This window comes from Pristis pectinata, chromosome 35 (assembly GCF_009764475.1).
Source record: "Pristis pectinata isolate sPriPec2 chromosome 35, sPriPec2.1.pri, whole genome shotgun sequence".
In the NCBI taxonomy this organism is placed as follows: Eukaryota; Metazoa; Chordata; class Chondrichthyes; order Rhinopristiformes; family Pristidae; genus Pristis; species Pristis pectinata.
Genome location: NC_067439.1, coordinates 7,615,349 through 7,630,959, shown reverse-complemented (window position 1 = coordinate 7,630,959; position 15,611 = coordinate 7,615,349). Strand labels below are relative to the sequence as shown.

The 15,611-nt window shown below is 44.8% G+C and overlaps 1 protein-coding gene across 8 annotated transcripts in view; it reads right to left on the bottom strand.

The window, feature by feature from the left end:
- Window positions 1–15,611, bottom strand: part of LOC127586331 (neuronal PAS domain-containing protein 3-like) — a 399,247-nt gene that overhangs the window by 224,236 nt on the left and 159,400 nt on the right. The gene's annotated exons all lie outside the window — the stretch shown is intronic.

Below are 15,611 nucleotides of genomic sequence, written 5' to 3'. Positions count from 1 at the left end.
GGCGACTGCCCGGTACCTGATGAGGGCCCCATGTCTGACGTCTGCAGCGGGAGGCTGCAGCAAGGACTGGGAGCACAGCAAGACTTCTCCACCCTGGGCTGCTGAAGCCAAAGCCGACCTTCTCGCCTGGACAGCTCCTGTTGCCAGTCGACCCACTCAGTCCAAAAGGAACTGAAGCAGACGTTGGCTCCTCTCTCCACAGATGCTGAGTGTTTCCAGCATTTCCTGATTTTCTCTCAGCGCAACAGTGAACCTGCCACTCCACACTGTGGAAGACGGGAACTGGAAGAGGCCATTCAGCCCATCAACACTGTTCCACCATTCGTTTAGTGACACCACTTGTCTGCCTTGGTCACATCACCCTTCACAACCTCACCTCTGATGGTTTTGACATTTTCGGGTAAATTCCCTCCTCAATGTTCTCTTGTTGGTTGGGTGAGGAGAAAGGGTGCAAGAGTTCTTGAGTCCCACTCCTGTGTGTGTGAAGAAAATCTTCACTCCCGCACTGTCTGACTCAGATTATAAAGTCCTCCCCCTTTATGCTGGACCTTCCCCATTCTACCAACCCCCACAGCCACATCAGCAAGAAGAAATAGCTTCCCTCTGTGTTTATCCTAGCCAATCCTTTAATCATTTTAAACACCTCAAATGTTCAACCCTTAATCTTCTACACTTAAAGGAATATAAGCCCAGCTCATGCATCTCATTCTTATAACAAAACCGATTAGAATCCAGTAAATCTGTGCCACACCCCTTCAAGGTCAGTATCTCCTTCCTGAGACACAGCGTCAGAACAAGAGGCAGTTCCTCTGCTCGAGACCTAAGCTTACTACAGCTAACCCTACAGGTTGAATAGAGCAGGCTACAACTGGTGACTCGAGATAAACATCCCAGATAAATAAGTCCCAGTTTAATTCCCATCCCACTCTGTTGCTGGTACCCCTATCCTGCTTGGGAAGCTGACCACAGCCAGAACTGGGGCAGGAAGGAACTTCAGGATGGGGAAGTCGGGAGAACACACACCAGTCCTCATTGAAGGGTCAGCGGTGGAAAGGGTGAACAGCTTCAAGTTTCTGGGCGTTAACATCTCAGAGGATCTATCCTGGGCCCAACACATTGAAGCAATCACGAAGAAGGCACGCCAGCAGCTCTACTTCGTTAGGAGTTTGAAGAGATTAGGTATGTCACCAAAGACTCTTACTAATTTCTATAGATATATGGTAGAGAGCATTCTGACTGGTTGCATCGCAGCCTAGGATGAAGGCTCCAATGCCCAGGATCGCAGGAGGCTGCAGAGGGTTGTAGACTCAGCCAGCTCCATCACAGGCACAACCCTCCCCACTATTCCACTTCCTGACCAGAAAATTAGGGGGCAAAAAGTAAGTCCTTTAATTATTTTTTTACTTACGTTAATGTTTTAAATTCTTTTTTAGCAATTGTAATGAAAAAAGCAATATTTTAAAAATTATTTTAAACAAATTTCATCGTTTTTTTAAATGTCTCTGAATACCCAAGATAGTCCGACACCTCGGGAAAGCAGCTAACATAATCGAGGACCCCTCCCACCCCGGTCATTCTCTCTTCTCCCGTTGGGAAGAAGATACAAAAGCTTGAGAGCAGGTACTACCAGGCTCAAGGACAGCTTCTATCCCGCTGTTATCAGACTCTTGATCGGACCTCTCAGACGCTAAAATATGAACTCTTGCTCTCCCAATCTACTTCGCACTTTATTTGTCTACCTGCACTGCACTTTCTCTGTAACTGCAACGTTATATTCTGCATTCTGTTTTCCTTTTTACTACCTCGATGTACTTAAGTATGGAATGATCTGTCTGAATGGCACACAAACAAAATCTTTTCACTGTATTTTGGTACATGTGACAATAATAAACCAATTCCCACAAATAGTTAATGCTACCAAGTTGTGACCCTGGCTTTTGAGACTCCAGGGTCAGTTTGATTGGCCATCCAGACCCAGTTGGGGTAAGCGCAGGGCTGTGGGCAGAATTTAAACGCAGCTCAATTTGGTCTATTATATCCCACCTCCCAATGGAGTTAGAGAATAACGAGTCATGACAGAAGTAGTCCCTCAAATCTTGAATGGGCAGTTCGCTTGGTGCTTGCAATACACTGAAATCCTGATAATCCAGCACCTTTGGACTTTCGCAGTGTTGGACTAACAGGTTTTCCAGATTAAAAAACAAACTGCTGGGGGAACTCAGCGGGTCAGGTAGCATTGGTGGAGGGAAATGGACAGTCGATGTTTTGGGCTGAGACCCTTTATCCTGACTGAAAGAGTAGAGGGGAGATGGCCAGGATGAAGAGGTAAGGGGAAGGGGTATGGCAAGAGCTAGCAAATGATAGGTGGATCCAGGTGAGGAGGGGTGACAGACAGATGGAAAAGGGAAGGGTGGAGATAGTGACAGAGGCTGGGAGGTGAGAGGTGGAGGCAACAAAGGGCTGCAGACGGTGGAATCTGATAGGAAAAGAAGGTGGATTCTAGGATCGGCAGTCTTTGTGTCTTCAGATTTTCCAGACTATTGGATGCTACTCCTATTAATACTGCAGCACATTTTTATTTCACCTTTATTTTACACGTAACACAGTAGTGTAATACATTTTCTAGTGAACGTGGTTGGCTTAAAGAAAATGGGAAACAGTGCCGTGGTGAGTTTAAAGGCAGCAGGAGACAGAACCTGGAACAATGAATTTAAAGAAAGAAACATACCAGTTGTACTTCCTATATAAATTATTATGAATAAAATATATTTTTGAAATAGTAGATGACAGAACCCAGTGAGTTAAAAAGGATAATGCCATGGTAGTTCAGCTAATAGACCAATTGCCTTGCCAGAGACCCAGGTTCAATCTTAATCTCGGGCGCTGTCTGTGTGGTGTTTGCATGTTCTCCCTGTGACTGTGTGGGTTTCCCCCGGGTACTCAGGTGTTCCTCCCACATCCCAAAGGCATGTGGGTCGGTGGGTTAATTGACCAATGTAAACTGTCCCTAGTGTGTAGGTGAGGGGTAGAATCTGGGGGGAGGGGGCAAATTGATGGGAATATGGGGAGAATAAAAATAGGATGAATGTCGGATTAGAGTAAATGGGTGGTTGATGGTTGGCACAGACTCGGCGGGCCGAAGGGCCTGCTTCCGTGCTGTATCTCTCTATGACTCCATGACTCAGTGAAACAAACCACTGGAATTGATGAACAACTGGGTACCAGACTAATATGGGGGAGGAGAGGGACAGAATTTCAGCATGTCCGACCTTCAACGCTCTCTTAAAAATCTACAGCAGAAATTCACAAATGCATTGGAACAGAAAGCATTGACTCCATTTCCAAGTTGTTCACAGCACACAAGGGAACTGGACGACTGACTCTGACAGGCTCCCTCAGTACGAGAACACTGGTGTGGACCTTTTGGCCTGACACCATGATAATGGTGGCATACTGATCAAGTTACTGCAGTGGCAATCCACAGACATGAATTCACATTTGGGAATTTAAATACAAAGCAACAATCTGCAGATGCTGGAAATCTGAAATAAAAAGATAAAGTGCTGGAAACACCCAGAAGGCAGCAGTTCCTGTGGGAATAGAATCACAGCTTATCTCCATGGCAATCCTGGCCTCACCCTATCAGACATATTCCCTTTGTCCTATCCATTCCTCTCTGCAACTTCAAACCAACTTGTTTTCTCTCTTTTCCAGTTCTGGCAAAGAGTCTTCAACCTGAAGCATGGACTCTGTTTCTCTCTCCACAGATGCAGCCTGACCTGCTGAGTGTTTCCAGCAACTTCTGTCTTTATATGTGAGAGATTTATACAAAAAGCCCGAGTTATAAGCAATCATGTCAGCAAAATTACTGGACTGTTGCAAAAGATACAGTCAGATTCAGTGTCTTCCTTCAGGTTGTCTTTACTCAGTGTGTGACTCCAGGACCATGAAGTTAGGGGACTCTGTGGCAGCCCAGCAAGTTACTCAGATCAGTAGAGGATGGGGAATAAATGCTGGCCTTTCTGGCAACACCCAGATCCCCCAAACATCAGAAAATTAAAGGAGAGAGGGGCAGGGGTTTTATTTACTTATTTATAGATTCCAGGGATGTGGCTATCACTGGCAAACACCAGCATTTACCGCAACAAACAATCTGCTGGAAGAACTCAGCAGGTCAGGCAGATTCTGCGGGAAGAAAGGAATTGTCAACATTTCGGGTCGAAACCCTGCATCCAGCTTCTAGCATCTGCAGTCTCTTGTGTCTCCAGCACTCAATGCCCATTCCCAGTTGACTCTGAATGAAGAAGAAGCATTACACAGGTGGGTCTGGAGTCACATAGAAGGCAAGGATGGCAGATTTTCTTCCCTGTTTGAGGACCAGGTGGGTTTTGCAACAATCTGAAAATTATGTGTTTACTGTTAAACACATAACCGGCCCAGGTCAGAAAAGCCTCAATCCATTTACTAAACATATCAAGGATAACTAAGCAGTACTTATAACAATGTACCCCTGGTAATTCAATAAAGTCCATCTGTAATGTCTGAAATGGTCCCCCAGGGAGGGGATTCCTTTCTCTTTCACACTTAATTGACCTGCCAGGGTTTACTTTTTGGCAAGTCACACACCTTGCAGCTTTGTTTCTAGCTGCCTCTTCCATATTTGGATTCCACCATGTTTTAAGCAAAACCATACACATTCCCTCCTTACTGTTACAAAGACTGGTAATTAAGAAGAAATTTCAGTTTAATATTTGAATTTACATTCCCAGGCTACCACAGAGTAATTCACTCATTTCCGAAGATCAATGGTGCAAATCTATAGCCACTGGCCCAGTAATGTAACCACTATGCTACCGTAACACTCCACGCTCCTTGCAAACCCAATAACTTACACAAATCTGATCTAATCGAGAGACTTCCCAGATTAGCCACTTCATACCTTCTACGACTATGAATGTGATTCACATGATTCTTGCTTCCAGTCATTGAAACCTCTCCCAGCATATGAACAACATGTTCCATATCTTACCTTCAACGATAATCCACCCTTCATTATTCCTCTTCCAAGTCCACCAGCCCTGCCGGCAACCTCTCACTGGTTACTGTATTTTAAAGGCCTCCTAATTTTGTAAACTATTGCTGAACCATCTCTGAACAATAACTTGTATTTAAGATATCTTTATTAGTCACATGTACATCGAAACACACAGTGAAATACATCTTTTGTGTAGAGTGTCCTCGGGGTAGCCCGCAAGTGTCACCATGCTTCCAGCGCCAACATAGCATGCCCACAACTTCCTAACCCATACATCTTTGGAATGTGGGAGGAAACCAGAGCACCTGGAGGAAACCCATGCAGACATGGGGAGAACGTGCAAACTCCCTACAGACAGTGGCCGGAATTGAACCTGGGTTGCTGGCGCTGTAATAGCGTTGCGCTAACTGCTACACTAGAGTGCAAAGTCATATAACTGGCAGAGGGAGTATAAAGAGACAATCTAGATTAAATAGCGCAGTTCTAGCGGGAGTGCAGGAACAGAGGGAGTTGGGTGTACATATATATAAATCCTGAGAGTGCCAATGGAAAAATATATGGGATCTTGGGATTCATAAACAGAGTCACAGTATGTAAAGGCAGGCTAATTATGTTGAAATTGTATGGAACCCTTGTTAGACCACAATTGAGTACTGCTTCCAATTGTGATCACTTAACTGTTGGAAGCATGTGAAGATCATAGAAAGGGTGCAGAAGAGAGTCACTGGAGTGATCCTGTGGATTTCAGCTTTAGGGTCAGACAGGAGAAGCTGGGCTTGCAGTAAAGAAGGTGGTGAGGAGATTTGACAGAGGTGGACAGGATCACAACGGGTTCACACAGGGTAAATAGAGGGAAGCTGTTTTCATTCGACGATAGGAGCAGGAGAAGGCCACTTGGCCCCTCAATCCTGTCCCACCATTCAGCATGATCATGGCTGATCTACCCCAGGCCTCAGCTCTTTTTCTGTGCCAGCCTTCAATCCCTGGATCTTTCAAATAGTTATCCATCTCCACTTTAAATGTATCTAATGATCCAGCCTCCACCATCCTTGGGGACAGAGAATTCCAGAGATTCACCGTCCCCTAGGAGAAAAAATTTCGACGTTCTTCAGTTTTAAATGACCGGCTCCTTATCTTGTAACTGCATCCCCTCGTTTGAGACTCTCCCACTGGTGAAAACATCTCAATGTCTACCCCTTTAGGATCTTATATGTTTCAGTAAGATCACCTTTCATTCTTCTAAACTCCAAAGAATACAGACCCAACTTTGTTTAGCCTCTCAGATGCTGTCTGACCTGCCAAGTGTTTCCAGCATCTTGCATTTTATTCCGTCATATCTGCACCTTACAGTGGGCAAAGAAAGGGTTAATGGGATGCCAGATTTAACCTGGGTAACCCACACGGGAAAGAATGTCATGATCACATGATATGAAGGGGTTAATCAATTTAATTTGTCAATTTCCAATTGGAAAAAACTCTAATCCCACACCGTCCCATGACATCTTCAGTCACCTGAGGTTCCGTACACTACATCTAGAAGGACAAAGGCAGCAAATGCATGGGGAACACCACCCCCTGGACGTTGCCCCCCAAGCCACACACCATCCTGACTTGGAAATATATCACCGTTCCTTCACCGTTATTGGGTCAAAATCCTGGAACTCTTCCCCTAACAGCGTTTTGGGTATACACACGCCTCAAGGACTGCAGACGTTCAAGAAGGCAGCTCACCACCACCTTCTCAAGGGAAACCAGGGATGGGCAATGAAATGCTAGCTCAACATCCATTGATTTTATTTTGCTTTTAACACAGTAAGACATCACAGGACTGATTCAGTTTTTTCTCTCTCAACCTGATCTGTTGGCCATTTCCCGCAGCTCTAAATTTTTCAGGTTCTACAATCCTTTGTTTGTGTTCTTTCTCTGTGTGTGTCTCTCTCTCTCTCACTTGGATCGTCAAGGCATACAAGGCTATGGACGAAGTGCTGGTAAATGGGATTAGTGTGCTAGTCAGTATGGACATGGTGGGCTGAAGGGCCTGTTTCTATGTTTTATGATTCCACGGCCCTCGTTAATCAGCTATTTGGGAGGTGCAGCTACTAGAGCTGCTGCCTCACAGTGCCGGGTTCGATCCTGACCACGGGTGTTGTCAGTGCGGAGTTTGCGCATTCTCCCTGTGACAGCGTGGGATTCCCCCGGGTGCTCCGGTTTCCTCCCACATCCCAAAGACATGCAGGTTGGTAGGTTAACTGGCTGCTCTAAATTGGCGCTCATGTGCAGGTGAGGGGTAGAATCTGGGGGGGGGGGGGTGGTTGGGGGGAATTGATGAGAATGTGGGGAGAAAAAATTAGGATTAGTGTAGGGTTAGAGTAAATGGGTGGTCGATGCCTAGCAGGGTCAGTGGGCTGAAGGACCCATTTCTATGATGTATCCCTTTATATCTCAATAACCATCATTTACAATTTACCTCCTTAGCAACCTTGGCTTCACCCAATTAGATTTAGTCCCTTTGTCCTATCCCTTCCCATCTCTCTGCAAATGAAAACAAACTTGTTTTCCCCCTTTCCCAGTTCTGATGAAGGATCTCTAACCTGAAATATTAACTCTTGTTTCTCTCTCCACAGATGCTGCCTGACCTACTGAGTGTTTCCAGCTTTTGCCCTTTTTATTTAAAGCTTAGGGAAATATTGGGACAAATGATCAAAAACATGTTTAGAGGTTGGTGTCTTAAAGGAGGAGAGGGAGACGAAGAGACATAAGGATAAAATTCCAGAGCTTAGGGCCCAGGTAGCTGAAGGCACGGCCACCAACGGTGGAGTGATTAAACTTGGGGATGAGCGAGAGCCCAGATTTGGAAGTGCGCTGAAGGGTTGTAGGGGTGGAGGAGGTTCCAGAGACACGGGGGAGAGTCAATGGAGAGATTTGAAAACAAAGGTGAAAACTTTAGGATCTCAGAGTACCTCCAAGTGTGGACCATACACCTTATTTAAGAATCCTCCCCTGGAATTCTGTTCTAAACTTTCACCAACTTTAGTCTGTGATTCCTTGATAAGTATACCGGTGAAAGTAGGAGCGATTCACTAATTAATTTATTGATGTTGGTTATTAATGGTGTCAAAAATTTATTAGTAATACTCGTCCATTAATAAAAGGCTCCTCTTTTTCATTGTCTTTTGAACCTCTACAGTACAACATGTTTAACCTAAATCACTCAGATGACTAGCAGATACCAAAACAGCATCAAGAGCATTCTTTGACCAACATTGAACTGAAGGCTTGTACCTACAGATCTGCAAGACACTGTTCCTTTAAGCAATAACCCCAAATTATATTTATGAAGAAATTATTATTATCCTCCTTTCATTTCAATCACTCAGACCTAAAGGTTTGTCCACAAGTTATAAAAGAGGATATGAGGATTTTTTTTAAAATTTAATTTACAGTGTGGTAACAGGCCCTTCCGGCCCAACGAAGTCTGCGCTGCCCATTTTAAACCCCAAATTAACCTACCAATATGTCTTTAGAATGTTGGAGGAAACCAGAGCACCCAGAGGAAACCCACGCAGACACGGGAGAACGTACAAACTCCTTACAGGCAGCGACGGGAATTGAACCCCGATCGCTGGCGCTGTAATAGCGTTGCGCTTCATATTGCTCTGAAGTGGTGAGGCACGGGAGAGTCCCATCAACCTATTGATTGGCAGAACAGACTGGAGGGGCTGAATGGCCTATTCTTGCTTCCATTTCTTATGTTCTTTGCAATTCCTGTGAAGCTGTATTTTGCTGAGAATTTTCAGCGCAGTAACAGGCCATTTGGCCCATATGCTTTCTGCTGGAACATCAACTACACATGGCCCTCGCCTGCCCCACTCTCTCTCACTTTGTTTTTCCAGTTTCTCCTTAAATCCATCTCCAATTATTAGCTAGATGTATTTAAGTTCCATTTTGTTCTCAAAGCAGAATTTCATTGAATTCAGGAACATCCAACTGTTTTTGTGAATTTCTAAATAGATCAAATATTAGGCAGTACATTAAAAATGTTGCTTTTGATGGATCCATACTGGGGATTAAAATTGTAGGTATTAATTCTCTGATACACTTTCTAATCCCACATATCCAATTTCCTCCATTGTTATCAGACTAATTATAATAGGTTAATTACACCACACTGTAGGTCAGGATTGTTAATTGCAGTAAGGGTTGTACCTCTGTAGAGGAAACACAGGCTTGCATTTTTATAGCACCTTTTGTGATCTCACATGAGCCAAAAGTATAGTCACTTTTGTCACATTGGAAACCCACCTGCCAATTTGCACACAGCAAGCTCCCACAAACAGCAATGGGACAATGACCATCCTGTTCTAGATGCAGTCTGAAATCTGCAGTAAAAACCCATTAGGCAGCATCAGTGGAAAGAAAACCATGCTTTAGTGAGGATAAATATTGGTCATGGAAACAGGGACTGTCCCCGTCCATGCCTGCTTGTATTTGAAGTGGTGTCATGTGATCTTTTACATCCCTTTTCAGAGAGAAATTGGATTTTGATTTAACATCTCACTTCAGATGATGCTTCTGACAGTGCAGCACTCCCTCGTTAATACACTGCGGTGTCAGCCAGGACATGTGTGCTCACATCCCCAAGGTGGGGCCATAATCCCACAGCCTTCTAACTCGGGCATTACAGAAGTAAAGCAGTTTGATCAATTGTAATTGAGGAGGAGTTTGGATCGTACTTGAATAGATTGGGAATGAACAGGAGACACTTTGGTGGACTAGAGTTGGAGGTAAAAGTGTCCCGAGGGTATGAATACCCCGGGTTACAAACACTTGACTTACAGACACTTCTACACCCCAAGCTCCCATAATATTATTAAATTCAAAAGTCCGACATACGTTTTTTCCAATGAATGGCAGAACTAGTTTCCTCTCTCTCTCTCTCCACCACGTAACTGTTCTATCCCACCCATCTCGTGTTTATTGATACAATTAATTACATCACTGTGGGGGCGTGGTTACGATTTCGAGTTACTTTTGTGAGTTTTCCGACTTACGGACAAAATCAACTTAAAGACATCTGTAAAAGTGGAACCCATTTGTTACCAGGGATGGCCTGTGATGGGAATGATTCGGATGGGATTGGATTGCAATCAGATATAATGAGAGTGATGGGATGAGATTGGATATAATGGGGGTTGATTGGCTACTGTAAATTACTGCTTAGTGTGGACAAGTGGTAAAAGAATCAAAGGGGAAGTGATGGACGTGTGGGACTGAATAAGTTGCAAGGCTACAGGGAAATATGGAGCGGTGTGATGGGACTGATGGGATTGCTGTCCTGGGAGCTGGTATGGGCCTGATGGACCAAATGGCTTCATTGTTTGTTATATTAAGTGACTGGGGTGGTGCTTAGTGATTGAAATGATGGGAGTGTTTAGAAGGGGTAATGTAGATAGGAAATGGATGGAATGGAAGTGAGTAGGATAGAGATCGGAAATAATGGGAATGAGTAGGAAGGCGTGCAGAGGATAGGAATTGGATAATAGGGGAGTGAATGGCAAGGGTACAGTGATGGGGGTTGGATGCAGTGGGAGTGAATGGGAACAGGTACAGTGATGGGGTCGGATACAGTGGGTGAATGGGAAGGGGTACAGTGATGGGGTCGGATACAGTGGGTGAATGGGAAGGGGGACAGTGATGGGGTCGGATACAGTGGGTGAATGGGAAGGGGTACCGTGATGGGGTCGGATACAGTGGGTGAATGGGAAGGGGGACAGTGATGGGGGTCAGATACAATGGGAGTGAATGGGAAGGGGTACAGCGATGGGGGTCTGGTACAATGGGAGTGACTAGTGAGGGGTCCAGCTCACCGAAACTGTTAATGACACTGAACAAGAAGAGTTCTGTCCATTGTGATTCTTTGTGATGGGAATTAATGGGAAGGAAGTCATTGCATTGTGATTCTATCGATTGGAATTAATGTGACTTCCTGCAATGGCTCTGAAGAGAATGTGGTCTGTGTTGATTCAGTGCATTGAGAACCAGTGGGTTGATCCACTTGTGATACAGTACAATGGGAAGGCAGCTGCTAGACTGGGATTCTGCACATTAGTAGGAGTGAATGAGAAAGGCTTCTGATGCATCCCTCTGTTGGGGAGAGACGGGTAAGGCATTGGGAGTGGGCTTTAGAGGGAAAAGAACCAGGCATACGCTCCTGTAGATTTCCAGGTTACTAGCTTCAAGGTCACTACTGGACGCTAACAGTGTTTGTTAAAAATCAATCTCCTGAAATGGTCTGACATAAAACAAAGCTCACAACACATGCAAAAGAATCTATCAAAATATTAGCCCAAGTTAACTCTGGGTGAATGGAGCTGCATATTTCCAAGAGGCACGCTCTGAGTAAACCCCAGCTCAATGGATGCATTCAGCTCCCCTTCCGCAGATTAAAACAAATCTGGTCAAATTTACATAGCAAGCGACCTCCCAACAGAAGCCAGTGAATAAAAGGGAAACTGTGCTGGGAGGAACAGACAGACAGACACACACAAACACAGACACATACACACAAACACAGACACACAGACACACAGACACACACACACACATACACACACACACACACACACACACACAAATGCAGGCATATGCACACACAGACACAGGCACAAGAAAGAAATTATTCTGCTGTGCAGAACCAAGCTGAATAATTTAGCGCAACATTCATTTTCCGTGCAAAGGGTCCATGCATCATTCAGAACCTTGGCGTTCTTGAACTAGGAAAGGTCTCTGTACAGTGCAGGCAATCGCCACAGTAAATCGAAGGTAGCTTTGAACTGGTTGGATCAATGAGCACCAAACACCCAAAATAAAGGGAAGCGAGAGAGGAAATCTTCAAACATAACAACACTAATTTTCCAAATGTCAGATTCATCTCCTCTGTTAAAGCTTTCTTCTTCAACATCAAGCATTCAGCCAGGGTCTATTGTGGGATGGAGGTGTATAAGATAACACAGTATGTGTGTGTAAACTGCTTCAGTTAGCTTAAGATGAAATGCATGTATGTGTGTACAGGTGTAGAGAGGGCAGAAGCTTCACCCATGTAAATGAGGGGCTTCTGCAGGCAGGTCTGACCTTCTGCACCCACCGGTGGCCTCAGCATTGAGCCCAATAGCACCATCATACAGTGCTGAGGGAAAGAGACTGATACATCTTTTAGCTGCCCCCTCATTATTAAGACTGGCATGCAGCTGGCAACCCTATTCATTTGAAGGAGGTAGCTGAACTAGTAGATAAAGGTAAGAGCAGGTAAGTGAATTATTTTGGTTTAGGGGTTTTAATTATGTTAGCATCTTACAGTGTATTTAGTCATTAATAATTTAGATTTTGTTATTAAAATGGCTTCTAAATGTCTGAGTATGTGTGATATTTAAAAACAGTTTTAAAACCTTTGCCAGAGAGCTGAATTTTGGGGCAAGGGCTACAGGTAGTGCTGCTGCCTCACAGATCCAGTGACCTGGGTTCGATCCTGACCTCGGGCGCTGTCTGTGTGAGGTTTGCACGCTCTCCCTGTGATTGCGTGGGTTTCTCACATCCCAAAGACATGCGGATTGGTCAACTGGCCACTGTAAATTTCCCCCAGTGTGTAGGTGAGGGTTAGAATCCAGGGGGAGTTGATGGGAATGTGGGAAGAATAGGTTACAAGGAAAATCGGTGGGGGAATGGGATTACACTGAGAACTGGCATAGACTCAATGGACCAAATGGCTTCCTACTCTGACATAAGGAAATATTCAGGTTGTCCCAGGTTACATCAGGGTTTCTGTTCCTGTGAACTGTTTGTAATCCGAACACTTCGCAAGTCGGAAGTGCGGTTGTGAACTGAGTTCCCACGCAGTAGAAGATGCCCACAGCAGCCGGCAAATCCACCCCGCCAGTCTCCCAAATGCTCATTCATATCTATGGGCTGTACATAAATCGGGCGTTCATGACCTGAGCTTCGTAAGCTGGGCGGGGGCTGAGTTAGGGAGAGAAGTTTCTTGGTCAGCAGGGACCAGTTGGGCTGGAGGGCATGTTTCTGTGCTGTATGACTCTATAACAAAATGCTGTATGATTCCAGTGTACAAAATATTAAGAGGAATAGATAGAGTGGACAGCCAGCACCTCTTTCCCAGGGCACCAATGCTCAATACAAGAGGGCATGGCTTTAAAGTAATGGGTGGGAAGTTCAAGGGAGATATCAGAGGAAGGTTTTTTACCCGGAGAGTGTTGGGGCATGGAATGCGCTGCTTGGGGTGGTGGTGGAGGCAGGTACATTGGTCAAATTCAAGAGATTGCTAGATAAGCATGGAGGGATTTAAAATAGAGGGATATGTGGGAGGAAGGGGTTAGATAGTCTTAGGCAAGGTCTAAAGGTTGGCACAACATTGTGGGCTGAAGGGCCTGTATTGTGCTGTACTGTTCTATGTTCTATGTATGACCTGTGGTGGCTACTGAGAGCTCACTCCAATCTATGGATGTCCTGTTCAATCGAATGACCACATTAGCAAAGACAAACACGGGCAGCTGGAGACTATAGCTGTGGAGTCCAGCACCGAGCCACATTCAACACAATCTAAACCCGTGTCTTCTTACGTCGTTGATTATCAATTTCTATTTGGTAAAATGGCTCTTGGAACATTTTGTTACATTAAAGCTGCCATAAAAATGAGGGATGTTGCTGACTTTAGTCCCCTTGCTTCAAAATAATACAGGTAAATTAATAGTTATTATTTAATATTCCTAAATAAGGATAGTTTCTGGTGATCACTGCCATACGTTACTTGAATTGAAAAAATGGAAAGCCAAACAAAAGATCAGCAAGTTTGATCTCAAAGCGACACCCAAGACATTGAGCCTAAGAACAATCTGAACTTGCATAGTACCTTTCACATCCCTTTACACCCAAACACCCCAATTCCCCATTCTCCTTGTTGTACAAAAAAGGGCGCCAGTGATTTAACTACCACCTTGGTGGCCCCACCAAGTGACTACCACTTTGGTAATCTCTAACCTGATGGCATGAACGTCAAATTCTCTAACTTCCAGTAACCACTCCCCTCTGTCCCTTCCTACACCTTTTATTCTTCCTGATTCCTCTGGTCCCCATCACCCTATCTCTTCCCCCCCCCCCCCCATCTGCCCATCACACACTCATTCCTCCCAATGGTTACTCTCCCCACCTCCTTCCCATTATTCTATGGTCCACTGTCCTCTCCTATCAGATTACATCTCCTTCAGGCCTTTGTCACTTCCACCTCTCATCTCCCAGCTTCTGACATCATTCCCACTCTCCTCCCTCACACCCCCCACAACCCCACCTCATGTCGATCCACCTATCACCTGCCAGCTCTTGCTCCGCACCCATTCCCTCCAGCTTTTTATACCGGCTGTCTCTCCTCTTTCTTTCCGGTCCAGATGAAGGGTCTCAACCCAAAACGCCGACTGTCCATTTCCCTCCATAGTTGCTGTCTGACCCGCTGAGTTCCTCCAGCTCCTTTGTGTGTTGCCCCAGTGAGTTAAATCCTTGCTGACAGTTATAATGCTTTAATTCTGGGGTCATGCTTATAAACGTTGCTCACACTTTCTCCAGCACTGCCATATCCTTGTTTATATTATCAAGGCCAGAATAGTCCAAACTTCATCAAGCTGTTGCTACATCCTGTATCATGGCACAGTCCCAGTTTGATTCTAAAGTGCCTCCCAAAATAAACTACACTTTAAAGTAACAATCTTACAAATAAAATCTGACTCTAATTCTCCCTAATTACTAACAGTCGTGCAACCGTTTGCTGTGTTGCTTTATTTTTCAGAGCTGCCAGTCAGTCAACGTCAAGAGAGCTGGATATAATTGAACTTGCGGTCTCAATCCTGGCAGCAGTTGGAAGCGATGATAATTAAATGTACAATGTGCTGCATTAATGGTGCTTGCTTATTTCTTGTTCAACATTCCCCTCCCTCTACCCAATGGATCTAAAGTCTGTCCACTGGGTCAGGGGAGAAGGAATGATCATCCCAGCGATGTTTAATCTAGTCACAAGTTTTAGGCATTGCTGGCCAAGCCTGTTCCCAACTGCCCTTTGAAACGAACAAGAACACAAGACGTTCACAGTTAACAGTCGGGCTCTGCGGAGTGTTGTAGGACAGAGGGATTTAGGAGTACAAGTACATGGTTCCCTGAGAGTGGCATCACAGGTAGACAGGGTGGCGAAGAAGGTTTTTTGGCACACTGCCCTTCATCAGCCAGGGCATTGGGTATAGAAATTGGGACGTGATGTTGCACTTGTACAAGATGTTGGTGGGGCCGCATTTGAAATATTTTGTTCAGTTTTGGTCGCTCTGCTGTAGGAAAGATGCCATTAAACTGGAAAGAGTGTAGAGAAGATTTATGAGGATGTTGCCGGACTCAAGGGACTTAGTTATGGAAAAAGGTTGAGCAGGTTGGAACTTTATTCATTGGAGTGTAGGAGAACGAGGGGTGATCTTATAGAGGTGTATAAAATCATGAGGGGCATAGATATGGTGAATGCACACAGTCTTTT